This window comes from Megascapheus bottae, chromosome 18 (assembly GCF_031878675.1).
Source record: "Megascapheus bottae isolate mThoBot1 chromosome 18, mThoBot2.hap1, whole genome shotgun sequence".
NCBI classification, from domain to species: domain Eukaryota; kingdom Metazoa; phylum Chordata; class Mammalia; order Rodentia; family Geomyidae; genus Megascapheus; species Megascapheus bottae.
The window spans coordinates 46983916-47005745 of record NC_143526.1 but is presented as its reverse complement, the minus strand read 5'-3'; the positions used below and the strand labels follow the sequence as shown (position 1 = coordinate 47005745).

At 60.5% G+C, this 21830-nt stretch overlaps 1 protein-coding gene across 1 annotated transcript in view; it reads right to left on the bottom strand.

Moving 5' to 3' along the window:
* Cdh4 (cadherin 4) overlaps positions 1-21830 on the bottom strand; it is a 359542-nt gene that overhangs the window by 47832 nt on the left and 289880 nt on the right. The gene's annotated exons all lie outside the window — the stretch shown is intronic.

The window sequence follows — 21830 nt, the reverse complement described above, 5'->3', positions numbered from 1 at the left end:
ATGGTTGACTCAACGAGGCCACGTGCCTGCCGACAGGCCTGGTGTTCTGCCATCTCACAAGGAAACACGACCTTCTCCAGGTACTGGGGTCGTCTCCCGCGAGGCGGGAACGGATGACCCCTGACCAGGGCTTAGAGGTGGGGTTCAGCATGAAGATGATGCTAGCATGATGACCAAGTTGAACACACATTCCACTGTTCTTCATTAGGGTATGGAAAAGCAGCTTAATAATGTCCGTCTGGATTCAGAATCCAAATAAATAACCTAGCTCAGACTCAACTGGGGGAAGAGATGGAAAATTCTGTATTTTATATGTCCCTGGGTCATTTCCTCTCACCAGACTGTTGGATATACAGGAGTCTTTAGGAAACGAATGACAAGTGTACCATTAAAACTATGGCATATGCCTTTTGTTCCTGCAGTAAGATGTCTGGTAACGAGAGAGGGAGGTGGGTGGGCGAGGGGGGGCCCCAGATCTGCGAGCTTAGCTGGACCTTTAGAAACTGCAGCTTCACAGTCCACCGGAGGCCAAGGGGCCAGGACAACAGTCAATAATAAAATCTTCACATGTATTCTACAAAGTGGTGAGTGAGACCTTGTGCTGGAACAAAATTAAATGATAAAATTATCTAAGAAAGACGTTTTAGTCATTAAATAATATTCTGACATGACCAATCGGGTAAAATGGGAATCACAGTCGCTTTCGGAGCAATTTGAAGATGTGTATGCTGGACTAGTGAGGGCTGGTGGCTCTGGACGTCCCCAGGCGCCCGCTCCCTCCCTGTGGCCAGGGAGGCTCTCCCCACCCTGCCCTCTGGTCACACAGGACAGGGCTGCAGGGAAGGACCAGCAGGGCCAGCACCGGGCCAGGTGGCCCAGATGCCTGGCTTTGCTCTTCTAGCCAGCTTCCCTTTTGCCAGGTAGCTATGGTGACTGGCAGGCCTGGCTTGGCAGGGAAGGCGCCTGCCCAAGCTGGGATGTCCCCTTCTCGGGGCCACCCTGCCAGAGGCAGGACACTGTTCTCATCCACAGGAGTCTCTCCAGGACTCAATAACTGGGGGCCAGGTTCAGATCCAAGGAGAGGAATCCCTCCTCCTCGTCACCTAGCCCGAGTCGTTCCAGGTGCGGGACGGGGCTGAGGCCGGCGCGGTGGGCAGGAGGCCTGCTCTGGATTGGGGCGGGACAAGCAGGCGTGGAGGCAGCAGCAGGCCTCACAGGGTGCTGGTCAAGGTGAGCGGGGCTGTGAGAACATGTGTGTGGAGGCAGGCAGTGCCCACGAGTGGAGCCACGTGGGGCTCCAGCAACTGCAGGCCAGGCCAGGTCACTGCTGTGCTGGGCTGGGTCCCTAAATCCTCTGGGCCAAGCTGCCTATCTCTCACAGGGAAATTGAATTATAGAACTGCTGAAAAGAAGTGTATATACATACATATATATGTGTGTGTACACATGTGCGTATATGTGCACGTACGTCTGTCTGTCTGTCTAATTTTTCTTGGCAGGGAAACGTCTCACTTTGGTGACCCTCGGCATGTTTGCTCTGTTTCCCAGGGCCCTGTGGCAGTATCTTCTGAAACCCAGTGGTTAGCTGAATGCGCCATGCAATCTGGAGCCTTGGCACCATGGCTTGCACTCCCCTCCCGTGTGAGCAGGTCCCCAAGACCAGAGAACCCCTTCCCCCCAATTTGTGCATGGAAGGTGGGAAAGCCTCAGGGAAGCACAAGCAGGGTATGAGGAAGGACGTGGACGGCATTTCCATCCGTCTCCCTCTAGGGCTCCGCCGAGAATGATGGTCCTTTGGTTTGTTAGTAAAGGGCAGAACAGATGGTAAAAGGTTACTGTGATGTCTGCATTAAAATAACTTGCGGTGCCAGCGATTATGTTCCCCGGGGCCCGGCTCACAGGGCGTCCTCAGGAAGGTGAGAGGAGGGGGTCCCCAGACCGACCTCGCCAGGAGGAGCCTGTGCCTCCTTCCCAGGCAGCGTGCAGGTGGAGAAAGTCACCCCGTGTGTGTCCAGGCCCCTGGGGTTCTTCCCACCGGTGCGGGGAGGCGTGGATTCCAGAAGAGGAAACCTCACCTTGGGAAAGGACCAGGCCCTGAGGGGAAGGGTACCTGACCTCAGGGAGACAGTCAGTCCACAGCCCCCGCCCTGCCCACAGCCCCTGCCTGGTCCTCAGACCCTGCCCTGTCCACAGCCCCTGCCTGGTCCACAGCCCTCACCCTGTCCACAGCTCCTGCCTGGTCCACAGACCCCACCCTGTCCACAGCCCTCACCCTGTCCACAGCCCACGTCCTGCCCACAGCCTCTGCCTGGTCCACAGCCGTCACCCTGTCCACAGCCCTCTCCCTGTCCACAGCCCTCACTGTGTCCACATCCCTCACTCTGTCACGGTCCTTACCCTGTCCACAGCCCTCACCCTGTCCACAGCCCCCACCCTGTCCACAGCCCTCACCCTGTCTACTGCCCTCTCCCTCTCCACAGCCCCCACCCTATCCACAGCCCTCACCCTGTCCACAGCCCTCACCGTGTCCACAACCCCCACCCTGTCCACAGCCCTCTCCCTGTCCACAGCCCCCACCCTGTCCACAGCCCTCGCCCTGTCCACAGCCCTCACACTGTCCTCAGCCCCCACCCTGCCCACAGCCTCTGCCTGGTCCACAGCCCTCACCCTGTCCTCAGCCCCCACCCTGCCCACAGTCCTCTCCCTGTCCACAGCCCTCACCCTGTCCACAGCCCCCACCCTGTCCACAGCCTCTGCCTGGTCCACAGCCCTCACCCTGTCCTCAGCCCCACCCTGCCCACAGCCTCTGCCTGGTCCACAACCCTCACCCTGTCCACAGCCCTCACCCTGTCCACAGCCCTCACCCTGTCCACAGCCCCCACCCTGTCCACAGTCCTCTCCCTGTCCACAGCCCCCACCCTGTCCACAGCCCCCACCCTGTCCACAGCCCTCCCCCTGTCCACAGCCCCCACCCTGTCCACAGCCCTCCCCCTGTCCACAGCCCTCACCCTGTCCACAGCCCCCACCCTGTCCACAGCCCTCACCCTGTCCACAGCCCTCCCCCTGTCCACAGCCCTCCCCCTGTCCACAGCCCTCACCCTGTCCACAGCCCTCACCCTGTCCACAGCCCTCCCCCTGTCCACAGCCCTCACCCTGTCCACAGCCCCCACCCTGCCCACAGCCTCTGCCTGGTCCACAGGCCTCACCCTGTCCTCAGCCCCCACCCTGCCCACAGTCCTCTCCCTGTCCACAGCCCTCACCCTGTCCACAGCCCCCACCCTGTCCACAGCCTCTGCCTGGTCCACAGCCCTCACCCTGTCCTCAGCCCCACCCTGCCCACAGCCTCTGCCTGGTCCAAGCCCTCACCCTGTCCACAGCCCTCACCCTGTCCACAGCCCCCACCCTGTCCACAGCCCTCTCCCTGTCCACAGCCCCCACCCTGTCCACAGCCCCCACCCTGTCCACAGCCCTCACCCTGTCCACTGCCCCCACCCTGTCCACAGCCCTCCCCCTGTCCACAGCCCTCACCTGTCCACAGCCCCCACCCTGTCCACAGCCCTCACCCTGTCCACAGCCCTCACCCTGTCCACAGCCCTCACCCTGTCCACAGCCCTCACCCTGTCCACAGCCCTCACCCTGTCCACAGCCCTCCCCCTGTCCACAGCCCTCACCCTGTCCACAGCCCTCACCCTGTCCACAGCCCCCACCCTGCCCACAGCCTCTGCCTGGTCCACAGGCCTCACCCTGTCCTCAGCCCCCACCCTGCCCACAGTCCTCTCCCTGTCCACAGCCCTCACCCTGTCCACAGCCCCCACCCTGTCCACAGCCTCTGCCTGGTCCACAGCCCTCACCCTGTCCTCAGCCCCACCCTGCCCACAGCCTCTGCCTGGTCCACAGCCCTCCGCCTGTCCACAGCCCTCACCCTGTCCACAGCCCTCACCCTGTCCACAGCCCTCACCTGTCCACAGCCCCCACCCTGTCCACAGCCCTCACCCTGTCCACAGCCCTCCCCCTGTCCACAGCCCTCCCCCTGTCCACAGCCCTCACCCTGTCCACCTCCCTCTCCCTGTCCACAGCCCTCACCGTGTCCACAGCCCTCACCCTGTCCACAGCCCTCCCCCTGTCCACAGCCCTCACCCTGTCCACAGCCCTACCCCTGTCCACAGCCCTCCCCCTGTCCACAGCCCTCCCCCTGTCCACAGCCCTCACCCTGTCCACCTCCCTCTCCCTGTCCACAGCCCTCACCGTGTCCACAGCCCTCACCGTGTCCACAGCCCTCACCCTGTCCACAGCCCTCCCCCTGTCCACAGCCCTCACCCTGTCCACAGTCCTCTCCCTGTCCACAGCCCTCACCGTGTCCACAGCCCTCACTCTGTCCACAGCCCCCACCCTGTCCACAGCCCCACCCTGTCCACAGCCCTCACCGTGTCCACAGCCCTCACCCTGTCCACAGCCCTCACCCTGTCCACAGCCCCCCCCCTCCACAGCCCCCACCCTGTCCACAGCCCCCTCCCTGTCCACAGCCCCCACCCTGTCCACAGCCCTCACCCTGTCCACAGCCCTCACCCTGTCCACAGCCCCCACCCTGTCCACAGCCCCCTCCCTGTCCACAGCCCCCAACCTGTCCACAGCCCCCACCCTGTCCACAGCCCCCACCTTGTCCACAGTCCTCTCCCTGTCCACAGTCCTCTCCCTGTCCACAGCCCTCACCCTGTCCACAGCCCCCACCCTGTCCACAGCCCTCCCCCTGTCCACAGCCCTCCCCCTGTCCACAGCCCCCACCCTGTCCACAGCCCTCACCCTGTCCACAGCCCTCACCCTGTCCACAGCCCTCACCCTGTCCACAGCCCTCACCCTGTCCACCTCCCTCTCCCTGTCCACAGCCCTCACCCTGTCCACAGCCCTCACCCTGTCCACAGTCCTCTCCCTGTCCACAGCCCTCACCCTGTCCACAGCCCTCACCCTGTCCACAGCCCTCACCCTGTCCACAGCCCTCACCGTGTCCACAGCCCTCACCCTGTCCACAGCCCTCACCCTGTCCACAGCCCTCACCGTGTCCACAGCCCTCACCCTGTCCACAGCCCTCGCCCTGTCCACAGCCCTCACCCTGTCCACAGCCCTCACCGTGTCCACAGCCCTCCCCCTGTCCACAGCCCCCACCCTGTCTACTGCCCTCTCCCTGTCCACAGCCCCCACCCTGTCCACAGCCCTCCCCCTGTCCATAGCCCCCACCTTGTCCACAGTCCTCTCCCTGTCCACAGCCCTCACCCTGTCCACAGCCCCCACCCTGTCCACAGCCCTCACCCTGTCCACAGCCCTCACCCTGTCCACAGCCCTCACCCTGTCCACCTCCCTCTCCCTGTCCACAGCCCTCACCCTGTCCACAGCCCTCACCCTGTCCACAGCCCTCACCCTGTCCACAGTCCTCTCCCTGTCCACAGCCCTCACCCTGTCCACAGCCCTCACCCTGTCCACAGCCCTCACCGTGTCCACAGCCCTCACCGTGTCCACAGCCCTCACCCTGTCCACAGTCCTCTCCCTGTCCACAGCCCTCTCCCTGTCCACAGCCCTCACCCTGTCCACAGCCCTCACCCTGTCCACAGCCCTCACCGTGTCCACAGCCCTCACCGTGTCCACAGCCCTCACCCTGTCCACCTCCCTCTCCCTGTCCACAGCCCTCACCCTGTCCACCTCCCTCTCCCTGTCCACAGCCCTCACCCTGTCCACCTCCCTCTCCCTGTCCACAGCCCCCACCCTGTCCACAGCCCTCACCCTGTCCACAGCCCCCACCCTGTCCACAGCCCTCACCCTGTCCACAGCCCTCACCCTGTCCACAGCCCTCACCCTGTCCACCTCCCTCTCCCTGTCCACAGCCCTCACCCTGTCCACAGCCCTCACCCTGTCCACAGCCCTCACCCTGTCCACAGTCCTCTCCCTGTCCACAGCCCTCACCCTGTCCACAGCCCTCACCCTGTCCACAGCCCTCACCGTGTCCACAGCCCTCACCGTGTCCACAGCCCTCACCCTGTCCACAGTCCTCTCCCTGTCCACAGCCCTCTCCCTGTCCACAGCCCTCACCCTGTCCACAGCCCTCACCGTGTCCACAGCCCTCACCGTGTCCACAGCCCTCACCCTGTCCACAGCCCTCCCCCTGTCCACAGCCCTCACCCTGTCCACAGCCCTCTCCCTGTCCACAGCCCTCACCGTGTCCACAGCCCTCACCCTGTCCACAGCCCTCCCCCTGTCCACAGCCCTCCCCCTGTCCACAGCCCTCACCCTGTCCACAGTCCTCTCCCTGTCCACAGCCCTCACCTTGTCCACAGCCCTCACCCTGTCCACAGCCCCCACCCTGTCCACAGCCCTCCCCCTGTCCACAGCCCTCACCCTGTCCACAGCCCTCCCCCTGTCCACAGCCCTCACCCTGTCCACAGCCCCCACCCTGTCCACAGCCCCCACCCTGTCCACAGCCCTCCCCCTGTCCACAGCCCTCACCCTGTCCACAGCCCTCCCCCTGTCCACAGCCCTCACCCTGTCCACAGCCCTCCCCCTGTCCACAGCCCTCACCCTGTCCACAGCCCTCCCCCTGTCCACAGCCCTCACCCTGTCCACAGCCCTCACCCTGTCCACAGCCCTCCCCCTGTCCACAGCCCCCACCCTGTCCACAGCCCTCCCCCTGTCCACAGCCCTCACCCTGTCCACAGCCCTCCCCCTGTCCACAGCCCTCCCCTTGTCCACAGCCCCGCCCCGTCCACAGCCCCCACCCTGTCCACAGCCCCCTCCTTGTCCACAGCCCCCACCCTGTCCACAGCCCCCACCCTGTCCACAGCCCTCACCCTGTCCACAGCCCTCACCCTGTCCACAGCCCTCCCCCTGTCCACAGCCCTCCCCCTGTCCACAGTCCTCTCCCTGTCCACAGCCCTCTCCCTGTGCACAGTCCTCTCCCTGTCCACAGCCCTCTCCCTGTCCACAGTCCTCTCCCTGTCCACAGCCCCCACCTTGTCCACAGTCCTCTCCCTGTCCACAGCCCTCACCCTGTCCACAGCCCCCACCCTGTCCACAGCCCTCACCCTGTCCACAGCCCTCACCGTGTCCACAGCCCCCACCCTGTCCACAGCCCCCACCCTGTCCACAGCCCCCACCCTGTCCACAGCCCTCACCCTGTCCACAGCCCTCACCCTGTCCACAGCCCCCTCCCTGTCCACAGCCCCCACCCTGTCCACAGCCCCCACCCTGTCCACAGCCCCCACCCTGTCCACAGTCCTCTCCCTGTCCACAGCCCTCACCCTGTCCACAGCCCCCACCCTGTCCACGGCCCTTGCCCAGGCCTGCTGGATGCCAGGCCCTGTGGTCAGTGAGGGCCCAGCAGGAAGACACAGCTCTGATGCAGTGGCCCCTGCCAGAGAGCCGAGCTGTCTCACACAGTGACACCTGAGTTATCAACCTTGACAAGGGCTGTTGGGTTGACCGGGGTCAGGGACCCGGGAGGAGCCCCTGTGAGAGGCCAGGCCCAAACCGAGGCTCTTTTTTCCTCCTGTCCTGTGTGTCATGGTTCCTGGACACAGAAGGCACGCCCCGCCCCACACAGGCATGCACGTATGAACACGTGCCCCCCCCTCGAGTGCACGTCCACCCAGGCCCTCCTTCCCTCCGCACTGGCCTCGGAGGGCCGGTTGTTCTGTGGTTATGGCTTGGCTCTTAATAAGACTCCCTTGATTCCTGTCCTAGCATTTCAAAAGATACTTTGAACGTCCCTGGGACCCAGCTCTTCCAGCAGGATGTAATTCTTTAGTGAAGTGTTTCAGTGCTTCGCCTCAGATCATATTAAACCCAGAGATCTTCCCGGGAAAACAGATTGCAAACTCATTTCCGTTACCTGTTGGGACTTTCTCATGCCCTGTAGCATTCCCATTTCTGCATCCAGCGAGAAGCCCTGCGCCATGATGGCTGGCGCCTCCCCCGCCCGCCGCCTCGCCGGGACTCAGGCAGGTGACTTTCCACCGGGCCATGACTGCAGCTGGCCCAGAGAGGCAGTTTTCTTTTAGAACCTGACTTTTGCTGGAGGCCAGAGGTAAGACTCCGATTTCACCTGAACGCATTTAGCTTCCTGTGGCTCAGCCCTCAGCGCGCCAATGTCCTGACTGCCTGCCTGGCAGAAAATCAGTTTTCTCAGGGTTCTGCCCTTCTGCATTGTCCCAACCACGCCTTCCTTCCTCCCCACTCCTCCTCCTTCCTCCCCCACTCCTCCTTCTTCCTCCCCCCTCCTCCCTCCCCACTTCCGGCTTCCTCCTCACCTCCTCCTCCTTTCTCCTCCTTCCTTCCCTCTCCTTCTTTCTCCTTCCTCCCTCTCCTTCCCTCCCCTCCTCCTTCCTCCTTCTTTCTCCTTTTCCTCCCTCCTCCTCTTTCCTCCCCCTTCTCCTTCCTCCCCTCTCCTTCTTCCTCTTTCCTCCCCCACTCTTCCTCCCCTCCTCCCATCCTCCTCCTTCTTTCCCCCTCCCTGGGCCATCCCTTCTGATCACGGATAGTGCTCTGCCTGGCTTCCAGCCCTGGTGATGGGGCAAGGTGGTCTGTTTCTCCAGTCTGGAATTTTCCAGGCCCAGCACGGCACATTCAGTAGGTGCTCGATAAATGCTGGCGGAACAAATACAGCAAGGAGACACTGCCTGGGAGTGGGGTGAGTGGTAGAGACACCAGGTCACGGTGACTGCTGTGGGGAATCTGTGGCTGCCCCAGCCCCAGAGGCTTAAAGGGGCAGGAGGAGGAAGGGTGGGCTGGGGACTGGTGGTCCTGCCTGGACCATAGAAGGACAGACAGTGGATCCAGGAATGGAAGGAGAAAAGGGGAAGGAGAGGGGGAGAGGGAGGGAGGAAAGGTGGGTGTCAAACCTGGTCCCTGGCACAAGGCTAGGTGGCCTGGAGCCTGGACGGGGCCTGGAGCGGAGAGCAAGAGAAGAAGGAAGGTGGCCCTAGAGGGGCTGGCAGTTGCCTGGCACCACTGGCGGTCTTGGCATTGAAGAGGCATGGTGTGTGCTGCTTCTCGGGTTCAGCAGCCTGGCATTAGGTCTGATGAGGGCACATTAGAGGCCCATATGGGGGGCACTCTGCCCTTTACCCTTCTCCCTTGCCCTCCCTCTCTTTTCTGGAACTGGGACTTGAACTCAGGGTCTTTTGCTCACAGGCAGGTGCTTTACCTCCTGAGCCACAGCCGAAACCCCCACACTGCCTTTCTAAGTAGCCTGTAAAGGCAGGGAAGAGTTAGCAGCCCAGGTCTTCTGTTCACATGGGAAGCCTGCGCTGGTCTGCGTGCCTGCCCGGGTCACTCTGCTCTCCACCAGAGGCCACCGTGCTCAGCTCTCCGCTCTCCACCAGAGGCCACCGTGCTCAGCTCTCTGCTCTCCACCAGAGGCTCTCCACCGTGCTCAGCTCTCTCACTCCAGCCAGCTCCAGTTGCAAGCGGCTGTTGGGGCCTCGTGTTTAAGAAGTCACTGTGACTTCAGCTACACTCCTGGGTAGAATGACAGTAATTGCTTGTGGAAGTGATCATGAAATTGCAGAGCGGTTACGGGAGACACTCAGAACGTGCTGCAAGCTTAATTTTAAAGCCTTCCACTACCGCACAGGGCACCCAGTGAGATTCAGTGATATTAAAACTGTTCTCATGAAATCAATGGGACAAACCAGGGGCTGAGTGGTCTCCCCCATTGATTCTTGAACATTACTTGAAGAGGCTTGAAGATGTTTGTATTTCTTGCATTTTATGAACTATTTTTTCCATATATGATGAAATTCAGCCTTCAATTATTTTCAATTAGGTTCTTGTAATGAGGAGAAAAGCCCAGAATGTGATGTGAAAAGGCATTTGCTGTGTAACACGATACTATCATACATTGCTATTCCCAATTACTTTGAGTTTTGTAAATCTTGAGAAAGAAACTCCTCAAAGTCATAGGAATACTAATGAAGGCTATGACAAAATTGGCCTGGTGGGGAGTGAGGAAGCAGTTGCTTCTCAAAAGGGCCATTCAGGTGGTATGGCATCAACACGGCAAAGGCCGCTCACTCGGGTGTATGGGGTTATGGTAGATGTCACCGCTGACGGACATTGCTAAGCAATGTCCACGCAAGGGCCCGCCCCCCAGCCAAGCTAGCCAATCAGCTTCTCCCTCTCCAGTGTGACTCTCGGGTGGAGTGGGCCCGCGGTGGACTGCGTGTCTGGGCCTCTAGCCATCTTCCCTGAGGATTCAGAGCCACATACCAGCGGGAGTCCCATCAGAGCTTCTCAGCCTTGGAGCCATTGACACTCTGTCCTGAGTATGGCTTAGCCTCTGCCCAGTACCTCTGCCCAGTACCTCTGCCCAGATGCCCGCACCCCTCCCGGCCAGCTGTGACACTTGACTAGGTCTGCAGACAATGCCAATGCCCCCAGGCGGGGAACACTCTGCACATGGCCCTGTCCTTCTCACACCGTCCCACCCTGTCTCTTCTCTCCTGTCTGAAGGGGAAGATGGCTGCAGCAGCACCTCCTTTTATCCCCTGGGAGCCTGGACCAGCAAGGAAGGCTCACTGACCCATCAGAGGCAGAGCCCCCAGCAGCAGGAGGGGTGGGGAGCGGACGGAGGCCAGGCCTTCTCTGTCCTTTGGAGCTGCCCTTTGTCCTCAGTTCCTCCAAGGGCACAGACACTGGAAGAGCAAAGCCAGCTACCTACAGCCCAGCCCCAATTCCCAAGAAACCGATGGCTTTGGGGACACTTCGCTCTGCCCCACTGCTCCCTCACGCCTGGGCATGGCCCTTCCCAAGGGAGCTCACACCTCGGCAGGCCGCATCCGGAGCACAGCTCCTACCTCCTTCCACTTTCCTGACATGGTCTTTACTTCAGGGGAAGCAATTCTGCAGCTCATAGAAGGCTTAATCTGTTCAAGTGAAGAAGGTGAGAGAAGCCCGGCTGCTGGTGGGCTCCAGGCCCCCCGGGGTGGAGAGCACTGTGGTGCGGTACCTGGAGCCCAGCCCTGGGGTGCTGGCATGCCCTGGTGGGGAGGGTCCTCTCCCTGGGGCCCCCTCCCTGGGGCTGTGCAAGGTTCTGCCGGCTCCAGCCAAGCCCACCCTGGGCACTGGGGGGCACGCTGTCTGAGGTGGCATTGCCACGGTCTCCTGCTGCCCTGGGGTCTGGGGGTCATCCACAGGGCTGGGATTGGCTCCCGTGCCCCATACCTACAGTGACATGGGAGACGTGTCCGTCGGCAGGCACGAGAGTACCTGCTCCACGTGCTGACGGGGCCTGCTCCTGGCCCACTGTCCAGCCTCACGGGGCCACCTGCTTCCCGGAGGAGTGGCAGAACCCAGGCCGGGGCCGTCCACCCCTCCTAGCCCCACGCAGCTTCCAGAAAACTACGAGCCCCAGAGCCACTGAATGCCGCCTTCCCCTCGAAGCCCTGGTGACAGCAGGCTGAAGGTGGTCCGCTTACGGCGCTGCTGACAGGCAGTGAGCACGTTTATCACGGTGTTGATAGGTAGTGATGATGGAAGGGAGACGGGGATGGAGAGGTGACGGGGGTGGAGGACTCACTGCCGTTGACGGTGGGAGAGGACTCTATGGTTGTTGGTGGTGGTGGTTGTGGTGGAGGACTCTATGGTTGTTGTTGGTGTTGGTGGTGGAGGACTCTATATGGTTGTTGTTGTTGGTGGTGGTAGAGGACTCTCTATGGTTGTTGTTGTTGGTAGTGGAGGACTCTCTATGGTTCTTGTTGTTGGTGGTGGAGGACTCACTATAGTTGTTGTTGGTGGTAGTGGAGGACTCTCTATGGTTGTTGTTGCTGTTGTTGGTGGTGGTAGAATACTCTCTATGGTTCTTGTTGTTGGTGGTGGAGGACTCACTATAGTTGTTGGTGGTGGAAGACTCTCTATGGTTTTTGTTGCTGTTGTTGGTGGTGGTAGAATACTCTCTATGGTTGTTGGTGGTGGTGTTGGTGGAGGACTCTGTATGGTTGATGGTGGTGATGGAGGATTCACTATAGTTGATGGTGGTGGTGATGGTGGTGGCAGTGGTGGCGGCGGTGGTAGAGGAGGAAAGGCCTGTGATGATGAAGGGTGAGCACCATGGGTGAATGCTCTAGACTGGATCATCCAAATGAGTGGCCATGAGGTGAAGACATGACATAGAGAAGAAGGGGAGCCGGGTGCGGGGACTCACCTGAAATCCTAGCTACTCAGGAGGTTGAGATCTGAGGACTGTGGCTTGAAGCCAGCCCAAACATGTGAGAGTCCATGAGACTTTTCTCCAATGAACCACCAGGAAACTGGAAGTAGTGTTCAAGGTGGTAGAGCACTAGACATGAGCAAAAGAGCTCAGGAACATTACCCAGGCCCAGAGTTCAAGCCCCACAACTGACCAAAAAAAGGGGGAAAGACGACCAACTGTACAGTCTTACAAGCTGCGTATCAAGTGTGGGACGTCAACTCCAGCACACACCTGAACTATGGGAGGTCTGAAGAGACCCAACCTCAGACTACATCACGTGTCATCTGCCAGGAAGTAGAGAAAGGAAGAGTGTGCGTGCACCACGGGCCTGGGCCCCGGAGCACGTGCTGGGGCTGCGCAGGGCCGCCTGCTCTCAGAGCAGCGGCGGGGAAGGCTGCAGGTGAAAATGCAAAGGACTCCCCTGCTGAAGACCACCGCCCTGGATTCCCTGGGACCTAGAGCTTGCAATTGCTTATCAAAATCTTTTTCTCTCAAGTTTCGCTGCTGGTTAGTTCCTTAGGAGTTAATGAGGCTGCATGAGAAGTGGGAGCTGAGCACACAGCCTTGGGCGCAGCCGGTTTTGTACAGCACAGTCCTGATGGGAGTGGCTTCCTGGTGGTCCTGCAGCGACCAGCCCCACAGCCGCCTCTGCAGCGCAGCACTGGTGACGGGGGGGGGGGGGGCATGGAGACTCCATCCTAAAGCTGTAGGGCACAGGAGGGGTGGCTCTGGGGACCTACTGCTCCTAACACCCAGTAGAAAATTACAGTGTGGGGAGTGGCGCTGTGGCTCAAAGTGGTAGACCAGTAGCCTTGAGCGACAGAGCTCAGGAACAGTGCCCAGGTCCGAGTTCAGGCCCCATGTCCACAGCTCGCCATGCAGGACAGACTTGGTATCAGCTGCCTGGGACATCAGAGAACCAATCCTGCCTGCATTAGGGCGTAAAGCTGCCCCCCCGCCCTCCCCCGAGGCACTAGCTCGGGTTGGGGCTCTAGGTCCGGTTTGGGGAAGTGGCCAGCCTCCTCCCTCCCCCAGGGCCCTCGGTCTGCGATGAGACGGGGAGGCGAGGGTCTCTCTCCTCTGTGCAGCACAGAGCCTCCGGGCTGCGGGGAGGGCCTTGGCAGAGCTTCCTGACCTCCTGCCCGCATGCGTGGTCCTGGACATGCCCCTGCCAGGACGGGCTGGCTGTCTGTCTGCCGGGCTCACAGTGGGTGATGGACAAGCTGGCCCCAGGACAGCCTTCCTCTACAGACAGCCCCAGACTTCAGTTCCCTCCTCCTGACAGCTTGGCAGTCGGGGCAGTGGCTGCTGTGGACTCTGTCCACTCTCCTCCCACGTAGTCTGTCTCAGCTCTCCCGGGAGTTCTGTCACGGCACTGAACTTAAGCAGAATGTGCCTGTCACAGGCCGTCAGCCAGAACAGCGCTCCCACCCCCACGGCATGAGGCCTTCACCCCACCGGGCCCTGGCGAGGTCCCCTGCCCTAACCATCCTCTGGTGTGCTTTGACCGGGGGTGTACAGCTGCAGAGTCACGTTGGGTGACGCAGCCTTGCAGAGGTGAGGGTGAGCAGCTTGCATGGGGCGGGGGACGGGGGGGCACTGTGTGCTATGGGTGTCAGATACCTTTCCCACAGCCTCGGGGAGTGGTTGTTGGATGAGATGAACACAACCAGGACTTCAGAGTGGACTGAACGCCCCTCACCAAGGCAGGTCTGAGGTCCAGCATGGCCTGGACAGACGCTGCCGCCGCCACAGCTGCCGGCCACCCCAGTGCCTTCCGTTGAATCCTGTGCCCTCCTGGCTGCTCCTGGGGACCCAGGCAGGCGGCCTTCCCTGCACCAGAGCTGGAGATGGATGACAGCCGTGCCTGGGTGCCCACAGAGGGTGTGTGTGCCTCCACCGGCTGTGGCATTTAGCTGTACTTCTCAGGATACAGGGGAGACATGCTTGGGGCCTGGGGACTGACCCGGGCACCTCCTTGGTGAGGACGAAGAGAGGACAGACAGTGGCTGCCCTGACAGGCCAGGTGGCCTTTGGTGGGCCACCTTTCCTCTGATAGTGCCCTCCTGCCTCACTCAGCATCCAGAAGGACTGTGTACTACATCTGTGGGGGTGGCCCACTCCCCAGGACATGGCTGAGGCTCTTCCTGACAGGTTTGCCCCCAGCCAGCTCTGCCTGGGCAGAGCCCAGCACCGGGGCAGTGCCTGGAATGCCTTGGTGACTGGGGGTGCCATCACAGAGCCATCTGTGCCTCGGGGACCGGGCTCCAGACATTCTGCCACATTCCCCACTGGCCATGCTCCCCTTAGCACCACAGCAAGCACCTCTGCAGGGCCTCTGCCCCTGCCCCAGAACTGTGGCGCACCTGTCATTGCTGCCACCAGAGGCATGGCCACCACAAGCGACATGGCTTTTGTATTTAGATGAGCAGATGACAAATGTTTTTTGGGGGAGTGATTTTTCCTGCCATCAAAACCCTTTCTGTGCTTCCCTGGGGACAGACAGATGACCCACCAGCCCATCATGGCCAGGGCACCCACACAGTCCCGAGGTGACCCGTTCACGAGATGCTGTCTGACAACAGAGGTGCACGGCCCACCGTCCTCCCTGGAGAAGGAAACACAAACCTGGAGTCATCACCTCGCCAGAAGGGGGCCCAAGGGATGTGCCCCAAGCCTGTTGTGAGGTCCTGGAGACCCCTGGCCTGTGTGAGCTTCCCCCACCCCCTGCCCCAGAGGGGACAGCTTCCCCCCATCCGCTCAGCCGTCCAGTCACCACCTTCCAGGCAGAGTCCCAGGCAGACACAGGCAGGTTGTCACCGTGCTGAGTGACCGGACACGGGGAAACCCGCTGCTGGCTCGCTGGCTCGCAGCCCTGACAAATTTCACAAGCGGTCACCCCCAGTGGGCGCGGTGACAAGCAGTCACTGCCGGCCCCCCAGTGGGCACGGCGGGGAGCCTTGCCCGCTCTTGTAATGCAATGGGATTGTCCTGGGACGTGGTGCAGGTTCTGTTACTCCCGGGAGCTGCACCTTGGGATTCCCTGCGTCACTGGTGGGTGGTCCTTCCACACAGCAGAGCACAGTGGAGTGTTCACATGCCAGGAAATGCTGGCCCCTTGCTACAAGAACGAGACAGCTGGGGCTTGCCGGGGACCCAGCTTGCAGGCGGGGGTTCACAGTGCACCCCGGAGGGCAGTGGTGATGGGGGCGCCACAGGCCGAGTATACAAGGTACTGCAGGGCCTTCCGAACCTAGCTCTGACGATAAACCAAGCTTCTCGCCAGCTCATGCCAAGATGCCCCCAGATACTCAGGAGGCTGAGGTCTGAGGATCTCAGTTCAAAGATAGCTTGGGGAAGAAAGGATACTTATCTCCAAATAACCAGCAAACAGCTGGAAGAGGGCCAGCCTTCATCAGCATAGCTAAGGGTCAGTGCCCAGGCCCAAGCTCAAGCCCTAGAATCAGCACAAAGAAGATCACCACAAGATAAAACAGCCCCCCCAGCCTCCTACCCCCCCCCCCCCGTGCTTCCCAGCACGTAGTTGAAGCGGCAGCATCATGGCTGAGTCTTAGCCACTGTCTGGACACACAGCTGAAGGCGGGCGCTGGGTGGCCGGGACCTGCCTCCTCGGCCTGCCTCGCTGATGTGAGGCTGCCACTCACAGTGAGGGGTGGGCGTCTGTCCCCTGGCACTCGTGGCTGGGTCATGCAGGTCCAGGAAATGTTTTGCACAATGTAACTGAATGGCGGGATTTTTTTTTTCTTTTCCCCTTTTGGCTCATCTGCAAACAGCAAAACCATTCTGATATTCTCAAGCAGACCTGCCCACCGGGCCACACAGGCGCCCCGCTGTGGGTCTCCTCCCCTGCTGCAGAGGTGGAGGGAGGGGACCTGTCTGCACAGAGCCTCTTGGACTGCAGATGGGATTCCCACAGCCCTGCCTTTGGTGCACAGGGCAGGTGGGGGGGGAGCCTGCATCCCATCTTTCTGCCTGTTTCTAGAATCATGTTCAGAGGAAGGTCTGAGCTATTCTTAAGGCTCATGGCCCATGGCCCAATTCCCCTGCCCTCTGGAGAGCCCTGGACAGCGCATGAGAGCAGGGCACTCTCTGCCCTGCCGGCTGTCCTGAGCGGGCTCCAGGCTCTTTGGCAGTTGATGGCCAAGTCTTCCAAGGGCAGGCAGGTCTGTGCCCAGCACCAGGCCGCAAGTGTCCACCTCAGCTTGTCCAGCACCCTCCCTCCCCTTGGCGGGTCCAGGAAGAGTCATGAGCACGCAGTCCTGGGGAGCAGCCGCCTGGCCGAGCCCCCCAGTGAACACAAGTCCCTCAGTGGAACCGGAATAGCTCTGCACACAAAGCCGGGGCCGGGGGAGGCCAGGCGCTGAGTCCTCCCGGCCCAGTGGGGGCTGTCGGCCCTCCTGTCAGCTATACCAATCGGCAGCAGACGGAGACAACCCCACAGGGATGTCAGGAGTGGGGCGTCACCTCACGGAGGTACACAGTCCTGAATCATGACAAGAGCTGGACGCTGTGGGCACGGCGGGCGCCGGCCTGTGCGTGATCATCTGAACCAGTGTTTGGGGAGACATGATAAATCACAGCGCTGAGGAGCTGCGGTGTGCAGATGCATCCGGAACGTTCCTCGGGAGAAGTGAGGGACGGGCAGCCCAGTGTGCCTCTTCTCTCGTCCTGGAGGGGCTGCCAGGCCCCTGAGGGTCTTGTGTGTCTGCCTTGGTACCCATCAGCCTGGTCTAGTTGCCTGTCAGGGGGGTCCGGCTGGGACGTGGAGGTGGGGTCCTTGCACATATGGGGCCCAGGGCCTGGGGGGGTGAAGGACTGCAGTGAGTCCAGGCCTGCTGGACAGAGTCACCGTACGCTGAGTGTGCTTGGGGACATCTGACAGTCATTGTCAGGAGGCGCCAGCTGCCTCAGTTACTCCAGCTTGCCTGCCAGAGAAGCCCACAGGACAGGACAGGAGAGGTGGAAGGACCACGGCTGGCAGGACAGGAGGGGTGATGGTGGAAGGACCTCGGCTAGCAGGACAGGAGGGGTGATGGTGGAAGGACCTCGGCTAGCAGGACAGGAGGGGTGATGGTGGAAGGACCACGGCTAGCAGGCATTGTCTATGAGGATAGCATACTACAGCTTCTGCTGGGCCATAGGGGAAGGAGCCAGACAGAGAAGACTCCAGAAAGCCAGCCTACATCTCTTCCACTGCTGTGGACCTGGGGTTCTGATAGCCCTTCCTCTAGGGGCGTAGGGGCCATCTGAGAGTGGGCTGGGGCGGGGTGGAGGGACAACCCTCAAGGCCATGTATTCGGACCTGGAGGACGGGTCTCAGACTGAAGAACCAGACCTGGGGCAGTGGGAGAGCGAGGAGGGACAGGCTGGTCACTTGGGTGAGGATAGGTGGCCTTAAGGCTGGGACCCGGCCAGGCTCTGGGAAAACACCTGACCCCGAGTGCTGTGCTCAGGCGTCCTTGCTGCCTCTCTGTGACAGAGACCTGCCTGGACACTCTCAGCTCTCCAGCCTCCCCCCAATCAATCACCCTCCTCCTTCCCGAGGCCACACCACTTGAACTGGGTAGCAGATGCTTGCTTTGGCTCACTGGCTAGTGCTCTTTCACCGGAGCCACGCCTCAAACCCTTCCTGATTTTCCTCCCTTCTCAATCCAAAGCATGACTTCACCTCCAAGGCCTCCTTCCAGGAGGCTTCTGCCTGCTCTGCCGGAATCTCTCCTTTCCTGACAGCTGTGCTTCTGCCCAGGCCTCTGCACCAATGTGCTAAGGAGCAGCCAACTTCCAGAGGTGCAGCGTGGCCTCTAATTCTAAGGTTCTCCCAGGACTTGGCATGCAGGTGGAGATAAGAGCAAGTGCCTAAGTGGGGTTCCTTAGGGGACCCGACAGCGACGTTGTGTTGACTCTGGGCAGAGGCAGGCAGAGGCAGGCAGTGCCTCTTTCTACATGGCAGCTGTCTTATGTGCCCTCCGACCCTGTCCTGCACAGGGCACTGTCACAGATCACAGTGCAGGGCACAGAAACGGGCTGGGAATAAACACAGGTGAGTGTGAGTTCCTTCTGGGGGGCGGAGGTTGGGGACGTGGCCTGTGAAGTGTCCAGCAGCCCTCGTCCAGGCTGGTGCCACCGGCCTGATAGGGCATGCAGTGAGACCTCTGTCACCCACGGCACTCCTCCAGACCCACCACAGCTCTCCCTGAGCCCCTGCCTCTGCCCAAGAGAGACGGAATCCTCCAGCGCACCCTTCCTAAGCGTCTCAGCTAGACTTGGTTTCAGAAATCCAGGCAGCGAGTAAGAAAGTCCTCCACCTTGCTGGACAAGATGAAGTCGGATCGAGTGTCCAGGCAAACGGACGAGAAGGAGAACATGAGGTGGTATTTCAGGGTAGGAAGATCCCGGGAACCTCGGGGAGCACTCTTCTCCCCCTCTTCCTCTGGACCCTCACACGAGGCCTCTCCCAGCTGCTCGCTCCTGGCACAGGCAGACGTGGCATCTTAGCACCCCAGCACTCCGAGGGAAGCCGTCCTGAGCTCCCACGTTGCTCCCGAGTTTCCCGGGAACTTTAAGCTCTCCATGCCAAAGCCAGTGAAATGGCTTCTTAAGCCTCCCTTTGTAGATGGAGAGAAGTGGGAGATTGAGGACGGAGGTGCGGCGGGGCAGCTGAGGATAATAACTGGTCCTTCCAACCTCTGTGCCGTGAGCTTCTCATTTCTGGCCGGGGCATATTTTGCATTTGATAATCTAGGATTAATGGTTTCAAAGATTTAAAATCAGAACGAGCATTCCCGTGGCTTATTTTAATTCTCACTGGAGCATCTTCAGGGCAGAGTGCAGCATCTCCAGCCCCCACGGCGGGAAACATCTCTGCCAAGCAGCTTGCACGTCAGGAGGGCTCCGCTGGTGACGCTCTGACCCCAGGGAGCCAAATGGCTGCCCTGACTACCGTCCTGCACAGTCTCCCGGGTCCACGCAGGTCAGGCGCTCCTATGGCTCCAGAAAACAGCAAGGCACTGCCCTCCCGGCTCATGGGGGCCCGTTACTGACCTAGAAAAATGCTTCAAGGCCACAAGACTTACGGCATTCAGTCCAAGACCTCCAAGGCAGTGCTCCCTCGAGCACCGTTACTTTTCTCCGGGGCTGGATGTGGCAGGCCCGGAAGCATGGCGTCTGGATTGGAATGGATGCTGTAAGTCATTTTCTGCAAGGCCTTTCCACTCCTCATCTTCCCTCCGCCCAGTAGCGTCTGGGCCGTAAACCACATGTGCTAAGCACATTAAAGTGTCGGCACATCCACACAGGGTGCAGACATTTCCTGGATTCTTTTCAGGATTTTCTGAGTTCTGGGCCTCTGTAAAACCAGACTGGGTACCCAGAGGTGCCCGAGGACCGAGCGTAAGAGGGCTGCCTCCCTGTCTGTGCCTGGGTTCAGGCGCTGAGATGCCTGGGACTTCACAGAGCCAAGGGACAGTGTGGCCACTGTCCCAGGAGGCTTTGGAGTCAGACTGCCACAATGAACTCACAGATACCATAAAGATTCAGTTCAAAGCCAGCCTGGGTAAGAAATAAGAAAGTCCGTGAGACTTTCATCTCCAATTAGCCACCCAAAAGCCAGAAGTGGAGGTGTAGCGCAGTGGTGGGGTGCTAGCCTTAAGTGAAAAAGCTCAGAGAATAGCACCCAGGTCCTGAGTTCAAGCCTAGGAACGGTACAGGCGAAAGAAAACACCACCGACCCCGTTTAAAGTGAGGTTCTGTAGCGCACCCTGGTGGTGAGGTTTGGGAGTGCACCCTGGTGGTGCAGGCCTCGGAGCTCTGCGGCGGTATCAGATGCTCGCTGTGGCCTTCACGCGGGCCAGGAATGGGAGGTGCCAGACACAGACACTCTAGCATCCCTGTGTGATGTTGTGGTATTCCTTCCGATGGGGCTCAGGCTCACGCTTCTGTGAAGTGAGGTTTAACTGCAGGTTGCAATTGTTTCTTGGCATACGGGCTCCGCCCTTGACTCCTGTGCAGTGAATCCGCCATAGGCTATCTTGGGAGCCTCCAGGTGGAGGGAAAGGGCGCCGTGCATGTGTTCAGCGGCCAGCCGCTGAGAGCCCCCACCCCCAGCATGCTGGCTAGGGGCCTTGGAGTGATCAGGTCAACGTGGCTGGGCTACTTCGGCCTTGTCTCAGTGGCAGAGCCCTGTCTCTATGCTTCCCTCTGCTGTCTGTGGAGTGGGGTGCCGAGGCCTTGGGGTTCCCAAGGCCATCTAACCCTTTCAGTGAGTCTAGGGGACATTGGTGAGCTGGTTTCACAGATGGCCCCGGTCACCCAGCTAGGGTTTGAGAGCCTGGCACCCGTGTGGTGGGCTTTCCTGGCCCCTGTGTGTGGTGAGGGCGGGGAGACCACGAGACATGGCGTCCTCCCCACCTCCCAGCTCCACGATTCCCCGCCGTGAGGTTCTGCCTTTCTGCCTTGATTCCCACCCAGCCAAGGGTGGAGCCAGAAGTGGCATCTGCTGCGGGGCAGGCTGGGAGCCACACTTCCACCAAGCTTTCCCTGAGCTGGACGGCCAGTCCAGGCCCTGGCACGGGAGCCGGGAGCTCCGCAGATCCTCTGCCTGCGCCCTGACCTGGTGGACAGGCCAGGCTTTCCGTGTGAGTCTCCGGCTCAGCTCACTCATCCCCAAGAGAAGGCCGCCAGGGCTCACTTCATCCTGCCACCTGGTTCTGTGGGCGCAAGGGGCGGGGACAGGTGGGGACAGCACTTGACACCAATGTGCCCAAGCCAAGGGTCAAAGGTCTGACAAACTCCTTGATGGGAAGACAAGGTGTGGCTCCCAGAGGCCCAGCTGGGGAGAAAGGGCAAGGGTGCAGCCTCCTCTCCCTGCCCTGGCAGCGGGGAGGAGGCTGGGCTGTGAGGAGCATCAGGGCTCTTAACTCACCCTGCAGCCTGTTCACACGGCTGATTCTCAGAACCCAGAGGGTTTGCAGAGGGTGTTAGGAATTCTGTCTGAAATCTGTGTCAGTAATAATTTAAGGCCTCACGACTCCCCTTACACTGTTGGGCTGGGTGGGGGAGCTGAAGGCTCTCTGCACGACTGCCCTAATGCTGCCCCTCCACAAAGGAGAGTGGCTGGCCGCTCTGCATTTCCTAAAACCTCACTGCCCTGCACTGTGGAGGGGGTCTGTAGACTGTGCCACGTTTCAAGGCTGTTGGGAAAGAAATGGAGATCACAGGGGAGTCAGGGAGGCCATGGAGGGCACGGGAGTGGCAGAGGCATGGAGCCAGGCAGCCAGCCACCTTGGAAATCCACAGATTCGGACACGTTGGGAGGCTGTGGGGAACTGTGCGTCCCCACTGGGGAGAGAAGAGGGAGCACTGGAGAGGGCTGGCTTGCCTCATAGGCTCTGGTGCATGCCCAGGTCAGAATTCTTGAGAGGTGACCTCACAGCAGGGGTGTGGAGGATGGGGGAGTGGCCAGTACCTTTGTGGGGTACGGCTTCATGCAGCGATGCTGGTAAGGTAGTCTCCGTATCTGTCAGACCACAACAACCATTTTTCCATTTGTGCTTCCATTTTCAGTTGGCTGATCTCATGG